Raw genomic sequence first — 15,152 nt, forward strand, 5'->3', positions numbered from 1 at the left:
TCGGAATTGGATGATATTTAGATCAATCCTACACCTCTCAACGAGAGGGATCTAATAAAAATATTATTAGCCATGAATAAGATGACCCACATGGAGTTTGGCCCTAGTTTCCAATTTTAACATCAATAGAAATGTTGAATTCGAGGTTTGATTTAGCCATTATGGGCTCATAGACTCCCCATCGCATGAAGTTAGGGAAATCAAGGCTATCATGTGCCAGCCAGGTGACTAACAATCATTGCATCGTATCCTGAGAGTCTAAGAGCCAATATATTGGGTGATTTGTGGAGTAGGATTGTGTAAGTTTTTTTGAGAGTACTGTATTGTAGCATTACACGTGTTTGAAGTGTTAATGGAAGTCCCAATGTGCAACAAATTTTAGTCACCTAGCATGTTAGTTATTTGTTATTATTTGCATGGTATAGAAAATTATTGGAGAAATAGTTTATCCATTATGGTTGTGCTTTATCCTTGTTTGCTTTTCACTGGGTTATTTGTCAATGTTTTATGTCAGGAAAGGAGAGGAACACTTATGCTAGAGAGATATTTTAATAAATGAAAAATAAGAGATCTATAATTTGTTCAATAAATGCATCTCTTGGAATCGAAATCATGGAATATTGTTTATGTGCCAGAAATTGTCGACATGCTTCACAAATTTGAAGCAAAATCAAAAGGTGTATAAAACTTTAGAAGTTGAAGCCATAAAATTTTGTATGGTCATTTTGTTGAACTGTGTTTTAGGAATAAATGAGTTGTTGATTGATATCTTTGAGATGAATTATTTGCAAAGCTTTTAACCTATCAAGTCTCATTATTTCAACTAATCATGTGAGATTCATCGTTTTAGTGCCTTATATAGGTCCTGGACTCTTTCAATCTTTAAATCCACAAATATAAATGTTGTAAAATTATTATAAAATAGTTTTTTATTGTTTCAGGTGCTCTAAACCAAATTTGTGATTATGTAACACAACTTTATCTTTTCTGAAATATTTAAACCTAAAACAACACCCTCGTGACATGAATTATTGTTTGAAATGTATCCTACAAAGAAACTAAAACTATAGTTTTGATTTCACCATGCACTTGTGCATAGATTTAGATGCATGGATTATCTCAATCTTACAAATGGTAAAAAAAAAAATCTAAATTCTAGTACCTAGTATTGAAAGTTTGGAAATTAAAAGTCCTAATTTATGCTGACAGAAGCCAGACAAAATCATTAGCAAGAGAAATCAATGTTAATAGAACTGGATTATTGTTGGTGAAACCAGCCTGAACCAATTGGTTAGGGGTCCATACTGGTTCTATTGAATGTTCCATACTAGAAAAGGTTGATTCCATACTAGAATTGGTGATAAATTTCAACAATGATTGGTTCTGTAAGGAACCGTTCAACTCCATTGTGTATAAATCCATATAGTTGGTGATGGGGACGACTTGAATATTTTAAAAAAAAGATAGATAAAAGAAAAAATTGTTAAACATGAAAACATAACCGTAGTCCCACCCAAATTCTATTTAAAGACCTCCCCAGCCTCCATTTTACTCACACAATTCGTTGGAGCAATTTGGAATTTTTGAGCTAAGTATCTTGGGTTGATTTGAAGAATTTTAGAGAATCTTTGTTGATGTATTTTGGTTCAGATATGGATTGCACTTGGAATTATTTTGGTTATATGCACCCTTGCTTACCTACATACATGAGAGACTTTTCATATTTGTGTATCATGCTTTGGGTTCATATGGATGCACATGAATTTGTAATTTTTCCAAAATTTGAATATTTCACCTAATTTTTGTTTAACTAGTTTTGTGGTCCAGTTCTGTTTTCATTTTTTGTTTTGTTTTGATTTTTATTTTCAATCAGTTTAATGTTTGGCTCAGTTTTGATATCATTGAGAGGAATTAACTGGATATTTTAGAACTATTTGAAATGGCTAAAGAAAGTCTCCAAAATTTTGAATTAAACTAGAAAAACACACCATTGAAAAAATACACCTCAAGTTGGGAAAAGTAAATTCCAGTAAGGATAAGAAAATGAAATGTTTACCAACAAGGATGGGAAGACGATGTCATCATAGTTAATAATAAGGATGAGAAGATGTTGATGTTACACCAGTAAATGATCAATAAGATGGTATGAAACTTTCTTGTTATCTTTCCAGCACACGTAGCCTTACAAGTAGAGCATTGCTTACATAAGAATAAATTCTTATCACCTAAAGAGTGGGACTTAATGCTCCATGAGAAACATACATCTTAATTTGGTGAATCGGGTGACATGGAATATTGAAATATATCAACTTATTACTAAATAACACCAATCATTGTGCCTTAGTCAACCAATAAACTAGCACTATTGTGTTAAAATGAACCAATGCAATTTTAGGAATATTATAAAAAATATTCCCAAATATTAAGTGTCTCAATCTATCATTGTGGAGCACAAGAAGTAATTCAATTGAATTAGTTAATTAGTAAAATATAAAATTTGAACCTTTTTTGTGTTATTTTTTCTGCATAGTAGTTGTGCTTTTTCCTTTTGCTTATGCTTATTGGTAATGAAATATGAAAAATGGGGAGGTTCCCCCTGTATTTTCTATGCAATTAGTAGTTGTGCTTTTGCTTTTTATTTATGCTCATTGGTAATTAAAAAATGAAAAATGGGGAGGTGCCAGTTTCACTAAATCAATACATCTACAACATGAGAATATACAAGGTATGACAAACTTTTGAAAGATAGAAAGGATGATAACAATCTAAACTCTATCCCAGGAACATTGAGCAGCATTGCTCATAAAATTCCATGTCTCACCTCAACATAAGAACATAAACGAATCATCATTGTGTTGTACACTTGTGCTAAAGAATCCACAAATGCATATCAGGATGCACCAAAAGCATATGTGTTAATACCTTTCGTTCATCCAATGAAGGTGGTTGGCCCTCGAAGTTGTTTTGAGATTATAAGAAGAGAGGGATGGTACTTTTCTTTTGAATTGAGAATCATTCAGCCTAGATGAAATGGAGAAATATGGAGGAGGTACAAGAATGAGTTTGGCTATTGGGTTTTGAACTTTTGATGTTGAGAATGATCAGATGATACATGTTGTATAAAACATAAGTAGAAGTGGGCATGTCTAGGATACTGTATTTCAAATATTCACAAGGTATTATTTCTATCCATTAGGAATCGCATCCTTGAGTGCTCGAGAATAAATAATATCATAGTCAATTAGATAAGCAGGTCTGATTTACAGAATATCACTCAAATCTACTAACATCATTTCCATGATTTAAATAATGAATGGAAGAGTCTTAATACTCCCAGTCACTTAACATAAAGTGACTAAGGTGGCCAGAGGATAATATCCCATGAATATCATGTCATATGTGCCTTGGTGTAATTGTAACAAGAATATATTTTCCTATAACTAATTCAACATGGTAGTCATTGCAATTGCAAGTTAGGGGCTATGGTCACTACCTTGGTATTGAAAGGAGGATAGGTTATTCACCTTAATTGTAAACTTATCAATAAATATGTATATTTCAAAGTCTAAACACAAGTATGCACACTTATATATTAGGAATTTCAAGCCCATGAGCATATGATTAGCCTTGTTATAGAACAAAGATTAACAATATATATATATATATATATATATATATATATATATATAGAGAGAGAGAGAGAGAGAGAGAGAGAGAGAGAGAGAGAGAGAGAGAGAGAGATACTATGATTCTACTACCATGAGTTTGCTCTGTGTGAGCCAACATAACATTAATAACCTCCCATATGGGGTGTTGCATAATTTCTAGGTAGGTTGGTAAGTCAACATTATACATGGAACCCATCCTACTCTTATCAATAGTCTATGAACCATCAGCTTAAATTCATTCCAGCACATGAAGAAACCATGCCCAAACTTTCAGTAATCAGAACACTAGATTATATAACATGAAATTCATGGAATATACTAAATGGGATAGATACTTATCTTGAAGTATGGATTGGAAATTGAACCTAGGACTCAAACTCTCCACCCAACCTTAGATTGGGCTACACTGTGGTCTTTCTTGCAGTCCAATCACCCCGGAGCCAAATTCTAGAGCATGAGTGAGGGATTCATTCAAAGGATTAAGAACAAATCCGCTAGTTAAAACAAGGGTTCTAGAGGTTCAACCACCTCCACCCATCAACCGAGACATGAAATTCAGATTTTGCATGGGGACCGTCAGAGGTGTCAATGGTGTAATAAGGAACTTATTTACTACTACTTTTGAGCTATCATGCTCAATTCCTTTCTTCTTCAACGTTGTGTTTTCCAACATCATTCAGTTGTTGGGTCAAGGAAAATCTCCTTGAATGCACTCTCATAGCATAGCTCCCTCCAGTGATGCTCCAATGAGAATTCCTCGTCACCATTCAGTCCAGATTGTACTCCTAGTAGGGAGGACTTAATGACGTTTAGTCTAGTGAAGATGTGTGAACATGCATTATATTTGTATTGTTCTATTTTGTACTTTATCCTGTCTCTTTTGGGTGACTTATTATAAAATATAAAGTGATAACTCTCTCATTTTATTGTATTTTAATGGACTTATGGTCGAAACTTTATTACTCTCCCACAATTTTGTATTCTATATGTATTTCTTAATGCAAATGAGTGTACATACATGTGTAAAGTTTTGATATTATCCTCTCATACTTGGATACTTTCTTTCTAGCTCTTTTCTTATGTTACGCACATATCAACATTGTAATACCCTTGCCCGACCCCCTTGTGTTGTACATGTATGCACATGGATATTGAGGTTGGGGTACCTTTGGAAGTATCTTCATGATTAGTTCGGTGGGCCAAATTATGAAATGTTAAGGTCAGAGTGCCTTTGTAATGGGCCTGAGGACTGTGATATTTAGTTTGGTGAGCAGAGTTATATTATGTGGCCTTCATGCCCAAGTATATATGTTGTTATGGTTGTGTGGTTGAAGGGCCAAGATTGTAAATATATTGTAAATTGTTGTAGATATTTTAGCAATAAAATAAGTTGTCTAAAGATCCCACTCCACAGTAAAAAGTATCGGGGACAGTGCATGTCCATGGTGGTAAAAGGAAATTGGATGATTTGATAAGTGTTGGCGAAAAGGAAACCTAGGGACCATGTGGCCTCAGGGGGTGCCACATGGCAAGGATATGCCATGCATATTCAAAGGTGTATGTTTACCTGAAATGGAATTCATGGGAACACCTTCATTCATTCATTCATTCATTCATTCATTCATTCATTCATTCATTCATTCATTCATTCATTCACTCATTCATTGAGAGCAATTCATTCATCCAATGACTGATTCTTAGTTATGAACTAGTTGGTGTGTCCCTGTGCTTGGGTTCTGAAACCAACTGAGGATTTTTAGTTAGTGATTCTTGTGCTTGGACTTTGGAACTAACTAGAGTTCTGGTAAACTCAGTTTTTAGCAACTAGTTGGTGAGCCCTATGCTTGGGTTCTGGAACTAGTTGGGAGATATTTGGTTCAGGTGACTAGCTGGTGAGCCTTGTGCTTAGGTTCTATAATTGACTGGTAACGAAGTCAATTTATGACTTATAAGGGTTCTTGGAAGCCCTAGAAGTATCATGAGGTCTTGGAAGCCCAAATTTGAGACCCTTCTTGGCTATTTGAGGAGCAGAGATGCCAAGGAATGAAGGTGCATTTCTAAAGTGTGGAATGAAGAAATGGAACTGTGTCGAAGGAGAGTGGAACCTTGATAGCCTACCCCCTCCCCTCCCCTATTAGGTTACATCAAAAGGGTACCCCCCGTATTCCATAAAATTATGTTGTTGATCATGGGTTGTTGGATCCCATCAGATTATGGGAGGATTGTTAATGGTTGGGAAATTTGGAGCCCGATGGCTATCGCCACCATTGATCAAGATGTGCCAAATTAATTTTATCTCATTGAGACACACCTCCATCCTAACGAACATGTAAGTTTGGGGCCCAAATTGTTGTGGATCATCAAATCAACTTGTTAATGACCATTGTTGGATGGAGGGACCAAAACCTTGTGTTGGAACCAAGATAACAGACCCCCCCCCCATTGACATCACAGGAGGGGGGCATTATTAACCTTTGTTGTTGGATATTCATCAATCTATATATATATATATATATATATATATGTAATTTTTTTATTTGTGCCTGAGAGTGGGTGGAAGACCCCTGGGGCTTCCACTCGTTTTCCACGGAGAACCGAGTAAGCATAGACAAGGGTGCCATGTGGAGTCTAAGGTGGCCAACACACATGAGAATGAAAAATCAACAGGAGTCAAAGTGGCCAAGGATGCCCACATGGATTTGGACAGGTGAACTAGGGTGTTGAAGTGGTTGGGTCATGTAGGCAACATGTGTGTCAACAAGTCCTAATGTGGCTAGTGAGGTGGATCACCATGTCATCCATGTGGTAGTCGACTCATTTGAGGATGTTAGGCTAACATCATCGGCGATTTGGACTATGACATCATGAGTGAGGGCAGTTAAGAAACTTTTAGGGTGCATGAGAGCCAAATTTCATAATGAAATGGGGCTCTAAAATATTATGATGTAATGTGGAGAAAAGAATCATGATTAATTTTGTCACTTATGTAGTATTAATTGCTCCAAATTGTAATGACAACAGGGAGAGAAGATGTATTGTTACAACATGAGATGAATAAAGAATAATAACACTTGGTTCTGTTATTCACTCAACATAATTATTAAGTCATACATTCAAAAAGTGGGAAAATTATGTGAGAGAGATCATGCTTGAAGAGAGAATTAGGGTTTGGTTAACAAAATAAAACTAGAGTATGGATAAAGCTCTATCAAATTTATAATCAGTTGTTATAAATATGAGATTTTACATCTTAAGGAGTTCTCGTAACAGATTTTTTTGAGCTTGGATAAGTATAGCATTATGAATGTTTCTTAGTTCCCTAAGATGGAATATAAATGGATGGGAAAATTAATGTACTTGTGTAATAGCACAGGGAAATTATTGGGCAAGGAGTGCAAGGCGGTTGCAAAACAAGTTCATGCACAGAGTGTAACAAGGTTGTCAAAAGCTATGATAGCTTTGTAACATGATCATATATATGTTTTTTTATAAGGATACATGTGGCACAACCAAGATATAGGTGGTTTAATCAAGATACAGGTGGTATAACAGATTTCCTAAAGGGAGTAACATCTTGGTAATAGGTTGTACCAGAGTGGTCACAAGTAGGTGTTAAAATCATTACAGGTGATAACAAGTGAATCGGTCACAGGTGGTGATAGATTTATAACATGTTATATAGATCTTATAACAGTTTTGGATAGATCCCTTTGTTGAGTCTTGAAAATGTCATTCATTTGCATTATACTTTCACTATTATGTCCATTATATCACCTCCATTTCACCTCCATTTCACTACTATGTCACCACATTCATCCCACTTTCATTATCATTGGGCCACCTTTATGTTTTTCCAATCTTTATTATTTCTAAGCCTTTTAAGTGAATTTGTGGTTAAACATTAGAAAATAATGTGCATATGCTTATACCTAACAAATGGGTTGAGGTTGTTGACATGTGTAGGTTGAAAGGAGACTTCTAGAATACCCTTATGTGGCACCCCAAGGCCAAATTCGAATTTGAATGGAAAGAATCATGGGATCATGAGGATATGTGTCACATCTCCTAATTGTATTGTAACTCTAAGAAGACATGTGTCTTATCAGTTCCTATTTTGATTAGGACTCTAGAGGTAGAGGGAGAAATTCATGGACTATCATTAATGAGATGGCTCTCATCTTTTTGTATAAATAGGAGATCTCTCTCCTTCATTAGTTAGTCTTTTTAGTCCCTTTTAGTCTTTTAGTTTCTAGTTCTCAAGTTTGTAGTTCTTCCTTGATGGTTTTTGAAAGCTTTTGTACTTTGTACTTTTGAAGAAATTGAATAAAGCTTTGATGTTCTCAACATGGAAGGAGATGTGAAGTAGATGTCATGGAGCATACTAGGATGTAAGGTAGAGTAGATTTCATTTTGTAAATATTGCTTTGTAGAATGTAAGGTAGATTAGATTTTTCATTCATGCAATTTTAATTCATGCAAGTGTGTTTAATTTTGCTTTGATTTCATGACTAGTGGCATGTGTGATCATCTTGTCTATGTTGCTGACCTTTATTTTTCTGTAGTTTGATTTTCATTAGTATCATTTCTTTAACTTGCACTTTACTTTTTCTCTTAGATATCAAGTTGTTCATCTATTGATGGTTCTTTTTCCATAATCAAATAACTTTATTGGAGCCAAAATATCACTTAGTACAGCTTGGTTTAGTTTTCTTTAAGACTCACATTGCTGACTTGTTCATAACTGTTCTCACATGATAAATCTAGCTGAAAGGCAAAAAGGTTAAGAAAAGGTTAAAGTAGTGTGATTTTTCTCCTTTATGTAGTGTCACTTAGATTTCACATTTCATTTTCATTTTAAATCAGCAGCAGAGATACTGGGCCGATGTCATTAGTCCTTTATTTGATGTCTTTATTTTCCTTTAAGCATTTGATTTCATAGGTAGTAGGGGGCCCCTGCCTTGTATAGTTGTCATTTTATTTTTGCATTTTATTTCACCATGTATATTAGCTGTACATAAATTGCTTTCAAGTTGATTGTAGATTAGTGATGCACATAGCCTTTTAATGAACTAATGACGTGATAGAATCATCTTGTCCTTTTGTTGAAGTAGCAAGGATACTGGGTCTCATAGTCATTCTCTCATTATTTGATTATTGCATTTTATTTCGATTGAACTAGTTGTTTTAAGTTGCATTAAACACTTTAGAAAAGCAACAAGAACAAAACCCCAAAAACAACATAAACTATAAAACGATGAAGTAAGAGAAAGGTTAACTAAGCACATATAGTGCACCACACTTCATCAGTTTACGATACCCGGATTGATAATTTATGTAGAGAAATTTAAGACATTAAATTGACTAGACACCCTTGACAGGTACACAATAGGATTATATAGCCAAGCCATAATTGATGTCATGGAAGGATCATGACAGGTTGAATAGTTTTAATGGAAATCCATAACAAGTATATATGATATGGTCATGATGAGCTTTAACAAGACTATAATCACTCAAACCATGGGCTTTGAGTAGAGCATAGAGGTTAATTGGGAACCAACAATGATTGATATAACGTTCCCTAATGAAGTCATTGTATTGAGGTTGCAATAATGAATTGGAGAGTTTAAATTATTTTATGTAATTTATTTGTTAGTAAATGATGAAAGTAAAGAGCTACAGGCTCAAGATTGATATAATTCTTGTTATAATATATATCAAACATGTAGAATCAATATCCAAATAATAATATTATTATTTTCTATGAATCTTGCAAGAGAATTACATTGTTTTTTTTGTGTGCAAGAAGTATGGGGAGGACTGACTCTTCACTTCTCTTCTTCTGAGGTAAGGACTTTCCTACTTGTCACTATCTCAAAGCATTATCTCGGGCAACTAGCAACCATAAAATAAAAAGGGAATTCTCCTTAATAACTCATGTTTTCAACCAATTCCAACACTCTATAAAGGCCAAATGCAAAGATCCGGGAACTAATATGTAAGTAATAGAGATATTTTTCATACCTCTAAAGGTAATATTGCGGACAACCAAATCACATGAAATTATAGTATATTAGTGGAATTAATGTTTCCCATGAAAAATTCATCAATTACACATGAATGTATTCAACCAATATAACATATAGTTCATAATCTTTGATTATACAAGAAACAATAGCAATTTATACATGGGAATTTACAACAACCTACATATATAGTCATTTCCCATCTAAATAGTTACATTTTTTCCATGAATTTGCTATAACTTGAGATACCAACAATGCTCATTAATTTTTGTAGCTATGTATTAATTTACAAAATAGAGCCATAAATTATATATAAGAATCCATATGGAAAATGTGGAGGGTTGCATGAATGGATGTGTGGATAATAAAGAAGACAACCTTCAAAATGCTAGAGATATGGGCTCATAAACCAATCAAGTGCAATATGCATTGTGTGGTAGTAATGAGTGAAATGATTACCTCATATTTTGTAATGCATGTCGGGCAGCTTATCATAAATAAAGTAGAAAGATTGTTACTAGAAGGTGTTATTTATGGGTCACAGTTGCTTGTGCGTCCTGAAGATTTTATTGATAGTTGTTCTTGAGGTTCTAATTTTAGTGTTGTAATGGATAATATCTCTTTTAAGGGTTGGGAGGAGTTTCGTAAATACCATGCTTTTGTTATTAATATGTCAGGACTGTAAGTGGTAAGGATAGTAGATGCAACTACAAAATATAAAGTGCATGTAGTCTTGGGTATGATAGAGGGAGCAGGTTTCACACTGTGATAGATTTAATGTTTTTAGCCTTCCCTTTGATAGGTTAGTGGCTTTGATTTGTTAGTAGCAAAGTCATAGGCATTGCGGGTTAAAAAAAACCTAGCACATGTTAGATTTTTTTATCACAAACAAAAGGATTGCATGGTAAAACAAATCTAGTTCATGCTATATTTGTTTCTAGAAAAAATACAAACTTTGCAAGGTCAAATGAATCTATAAACCTCTATATTTGTTTCTAGCACAGACACAAGAATTATAGGGTTAAACAAATTTACTGTAAGGCAAAACAGAAGAGAATTGCAGGGTAAAAAAAAAACACAAACACAACATTACAAGGTAAAACAAATCTAGCATGTGTTAGATTTGTTTCTAGCGCAAACAAAAGCATTACAAGGCTAGAAACAAATCTAACACACGTTGGATTTGTTTCTAACACAACAAAATCATTGTAGGGTAAAACAAATCTAACATGTGCTATATTTATTTCTAGCATAAACACATGCATTGCAAGGTAAAACAAATCTAGTGCATGCTATATTTGTTTCCACAAACATAAGCATTGCGAAGTAAAACAAATGTAGCACGTGTTAGCTTTTCTTTTAGCACAAAAACAAGCATTGCAAGGTAAAACAAATATAGCACACTCTAGATCTATTTGTAGAAAAATCATGAGCATTTCAAGTTAAAACAAACCTAGCACATGCCAACTTTGTTACAAAAGCATTGCAGGGTAAAACAAATCTAGAACCCGCTAGATTTGTTTCTATTACAAACACCAACATTGCAAAGTAAAACAAATCTAATATTAGCTATATTTCCTTCTAGCATAACACAAGCATTGTAAGGTAGCTCGCACTAGATTTGTTTCTAGCAAAACCACAAGCATTGAAAGACAAAACAAATCTAGCATGCTATAGATTTCGTTCTAGTAGAAACTCAAGCATTGCAAGGTAAAACAAATCTACAAAATTCTATATTTATTTCTAGCACAAATAATTCCACGATCAAATAGATTTAGTGTGCGCTAGATTTTCTTTTTTTTTAGCACAAAAACAAGCATTTCAAGGTAAAAAACATTATGGCATGTTACATTTTTTTGTAGCACAATCAAAAGCATTGCAACTTAAAAACAAAATGCGTGCTAGATTTGTTTTTAGCACAAACAAAAGAATTGCAGGGTAAAATAAATATAGTGCACTCAAAATTTGTTTCTAGCACAAACACAAGCATGGAAGGGTCAAACAAATTGTTGTTTCTTAGAGTAAACCCAGTTGCGGGAAAACCTCTAAGGTAACCTCAAACCTCTTTTAGGTTGAAAGTTGTCCCTTCAACCTAGAGAGGGATCTCTCCCTAAAACTCAACTACTCTAGGTCACTATAGTAGTAGGTTTCACAATTGAGTTATGTGGCCAGATTTAGTTTGTAGGATGAAATTTGGTTGGGATGTATCTAAAACACACCATTGGGCATGGAGTCCAGTTTTAACTAATGATGCTATAGATCTAATGAGCAAGATACAAAAGGCATGATAGCAGCAAATCCTTTGACGAATTGAGAGTTTGGAAGAAAAGAACTAAAGTGAGACAGAATTTATAGCCAATTGAGGTAACAACTACTAATGGCTAGGAAAATTGAGAAAGAGAATAAATGAATTCAAATCTCATGCACTGAAATTTCAAACATGAAGGATTTTTTTTATAACAAAGATAAAACTGATAGGGAACTGCAACACATGAATTTCCTATAAAATGCTCATAAAAAATTATAATATATTTAAGACTGCTCAAATATACCATAATGAAAATGTTTTCAGTAAAATCCAACCCTTCTTAATTCTTATAAAAGTTTCTTTATAGGCCTTACATCAACTGATTGCAAAATAATACTCTTCAGATTAATTACAATAATTTTAAAAATATCTAAATATCTCCAAGTTCATGCATGTGAATAAAACTTTAAATACATTCAGTTTTTTCCTAAAAATATATGCTGGAAAATATGTTGATATATAGGTTAAGTGAAATATCTTTCAAACTATCTTCCTCGAAAATAGAAATAGGTCCCTAATTGATAGCACAACATCCTAGCTGGAAAAATAGGTCCCTCTGCAAAACAGGATTGATTTTCCACCAAAACTTCCTTTCTGTTGATATTTTCTTTGATTCGGACCTCCTGGTGAAAATCGTTGATACTGTCGTTGTCAGCTTCCTTGGTTTTCTGAATTGTAGCTTTCACTAACAGACTAACTATCATCATTTATTTTATGCATGTTTCAAAAATGTTGAGGATGGGAATGCCATCATTTTCGCTTGTCAAAATTTCGCTGACAGCAGAGATGTCAGCACTCCCTGCTAACTTCAAAATCATTGATAGACTGAATGTTGGCTCTAATCCCTAAATCATCTTCTATCAGTGGAGATATAGTTTCATTTAAAAATAGCTGATGGTGGAACTATCAACTTCATAAAAAATCGTTGACGATGGGAATGTTAGCTTCCTACCTATTATGTTGTATGAAAACAACTATTAGGCCGAATATTAGTGATGAAACAAAAACCCCTGGTTTGTGAAATAGATAGTCAAAAATTTAAGTTTTCTTACCCAAACCTCCTAGATTAGGGTACTAACTACCCCGAGAAGTACATCCACCTTCTCTAGTCTTTGTTTCTTGCTCTTTCTTATCTCCATAGGACCCTTTCTTTTAGTTTATTTTTCTTTTCTCCTCTTAGAACGTGAAACCTTCTTCCTGTTGATGATAAGGTCCTTCAGTAGTACATTGTCAACATCAATCACCTCTTTGGCCAATTGTAGGTTATTTTTTAGTTTAATTTTATATCTTAGTTTGTTTGTTGCCCTTGTATGGGGTCTTTTGCCACCTTTAAAAACATCAAACATCGTTTCCTCCTCTTGGGTCTCAATCTCGACCTCCTTGCTTTTAACAATTTGTGTTTTAGTTATGTCTGCAAGGGAGGCTTCAACAGGTGGACTGAAAACCATGGGAGGACCGATATCAGTAGGTAGGCACATAGAAGATGCAGGGTCTAGCTTACTGAACTTGGCACTTTTTCTCTGGTAGACTTTGGGGATTTTAGGGCCAAAGGATGTAGATGGGACATCTAGGTTTTTCTGGTTGGGAATTGGTTGAACTAGGGATTTTCCTTCGGTATTTTTCCCTTTTTTAGTGGTTTTTGGCCTTCCTCTTCATCTTTTAAGGGGTTGAGGTTGAAAACCTCCCCAAAACATAAAGTGGTTCCAAGTCCTCTCTACCCTGGCTAGCTGGTTTTCAATTAAAAGTTTTATTAGGGTTTTTTGATATATGAAATGCGAGGAGGGGCTTGTTTGAGCCCTGAACCTCTTTTGCACATGCCTAAGACTTTCTAGTAGATAAAAAAAGGGATTAATTCTAATTTGACCAGCTAGATGTGCTAGGAAGTAGAAGTCATAGAGGTTTACCCGATTGAATCTCCCTTCACAAGTGAAGTATTACTGATAGAGGCAAAGAGGGGTGTTCTATTTGTCCTATAACCATTCCTTCCAAACTTCAACCCTCCAGTTCTAACCCTTGAACTCCTCTTTTAAAAAGAAAGGGACATCGATCCCTGCCAACACGTGACTGTGAAAAATCCTTTCTCCATCTGTTGGTAAGGTTGTGGCCTTAACAATTAACTACTCTATAATTGTAAAAGATAGACCCCCAACCTCCACATGATTTCCATCAAAACCCCAAGCAAAATACTGAACCATTGCATCGTGGCAGTCGGTGCAGCGGTGGAAAAACTCACTCCAACTAGCTTGTTGAAACTATTGATGAATATCAGGATATATGTCCAATAAATCGGGTGCTTTGGGCTCAAAATGATTTATGTTACCTCCATTTCCTATTATGTTGTGTGGCCTTCTTGGGATTTGATCCTAAATCCCTGTGAGTAAGATGGGTTCAACAATGCCAAGTCTGATTAAATCCAAATTGAAAACAAAAATTACTGACAGGACATGGTAAAATATATTGACATGCGGAATGGAGTATTACAACTATGAAAGTGAATAATTATAGAGTTGAAGTGATAATTATGAAAGGGGTTTGTAACACATGGTAAATCATTCCAATAACATTCACTCATAGTGGGGCTGAGAAAACTTATTAACCAATACTTTTTACCCCTTCGAACTGGATAGAGACATGTTTCAATGATATCATTGACTCTGATGTGGTCAGCGTAATCATAACCTTTTAAATTTAAAATTTGGTTTTGGCACTGCAGTTTGGCCTGTCGGTCAAAATGGAATTATTCATGAGCTCGTTGTCAGCAAATTTCTTCAGCATACTATACCGTATCACTAAAATGTTGATAGCACCGCTATCAGTAATTTCCTTGTATATTACATCAAAAGTGCTGACAATGAAACTGGAAAAAAAAATATTATGATAACAGTTGGCTCCACGGGGATGTTGTCGATTAATGATGGCAGCAAGAACCCCATAGAAAACTTTCCTCATCCATTACAAATACTAGTTTCAAAACAAAACTTTCACTGACTCAAAAAAAGGAACTTCATCTTTTAAGAGATGATATTTTACAGACTCTGAACTTGAAAAAATATAATTGTCTCTAAGAAAAAAACTTTATTCTTTGATGAATATCATCAGAACCTTAGGGCCTTCACTTCAGGCTTCAAGTTCCTTAGAATTTTCATCAAC

Source organism: Pinus tabuliformis, chromosome X, assembly GCF_031772625.1.
Source record: "Pinus tabuliformis cultivar Carrire ecotype Pingquan chromosome X, CPIR1, whole genome shotgun sequence".
In the NCBI taxonomy this organism is placed as follows: domain Eukaryota; kingdom Viridiplantae; phylum Streptophyta; class Pinopsida; order Pinales; family Pinaceae; genus Pinus; species Pinus tabuliformis.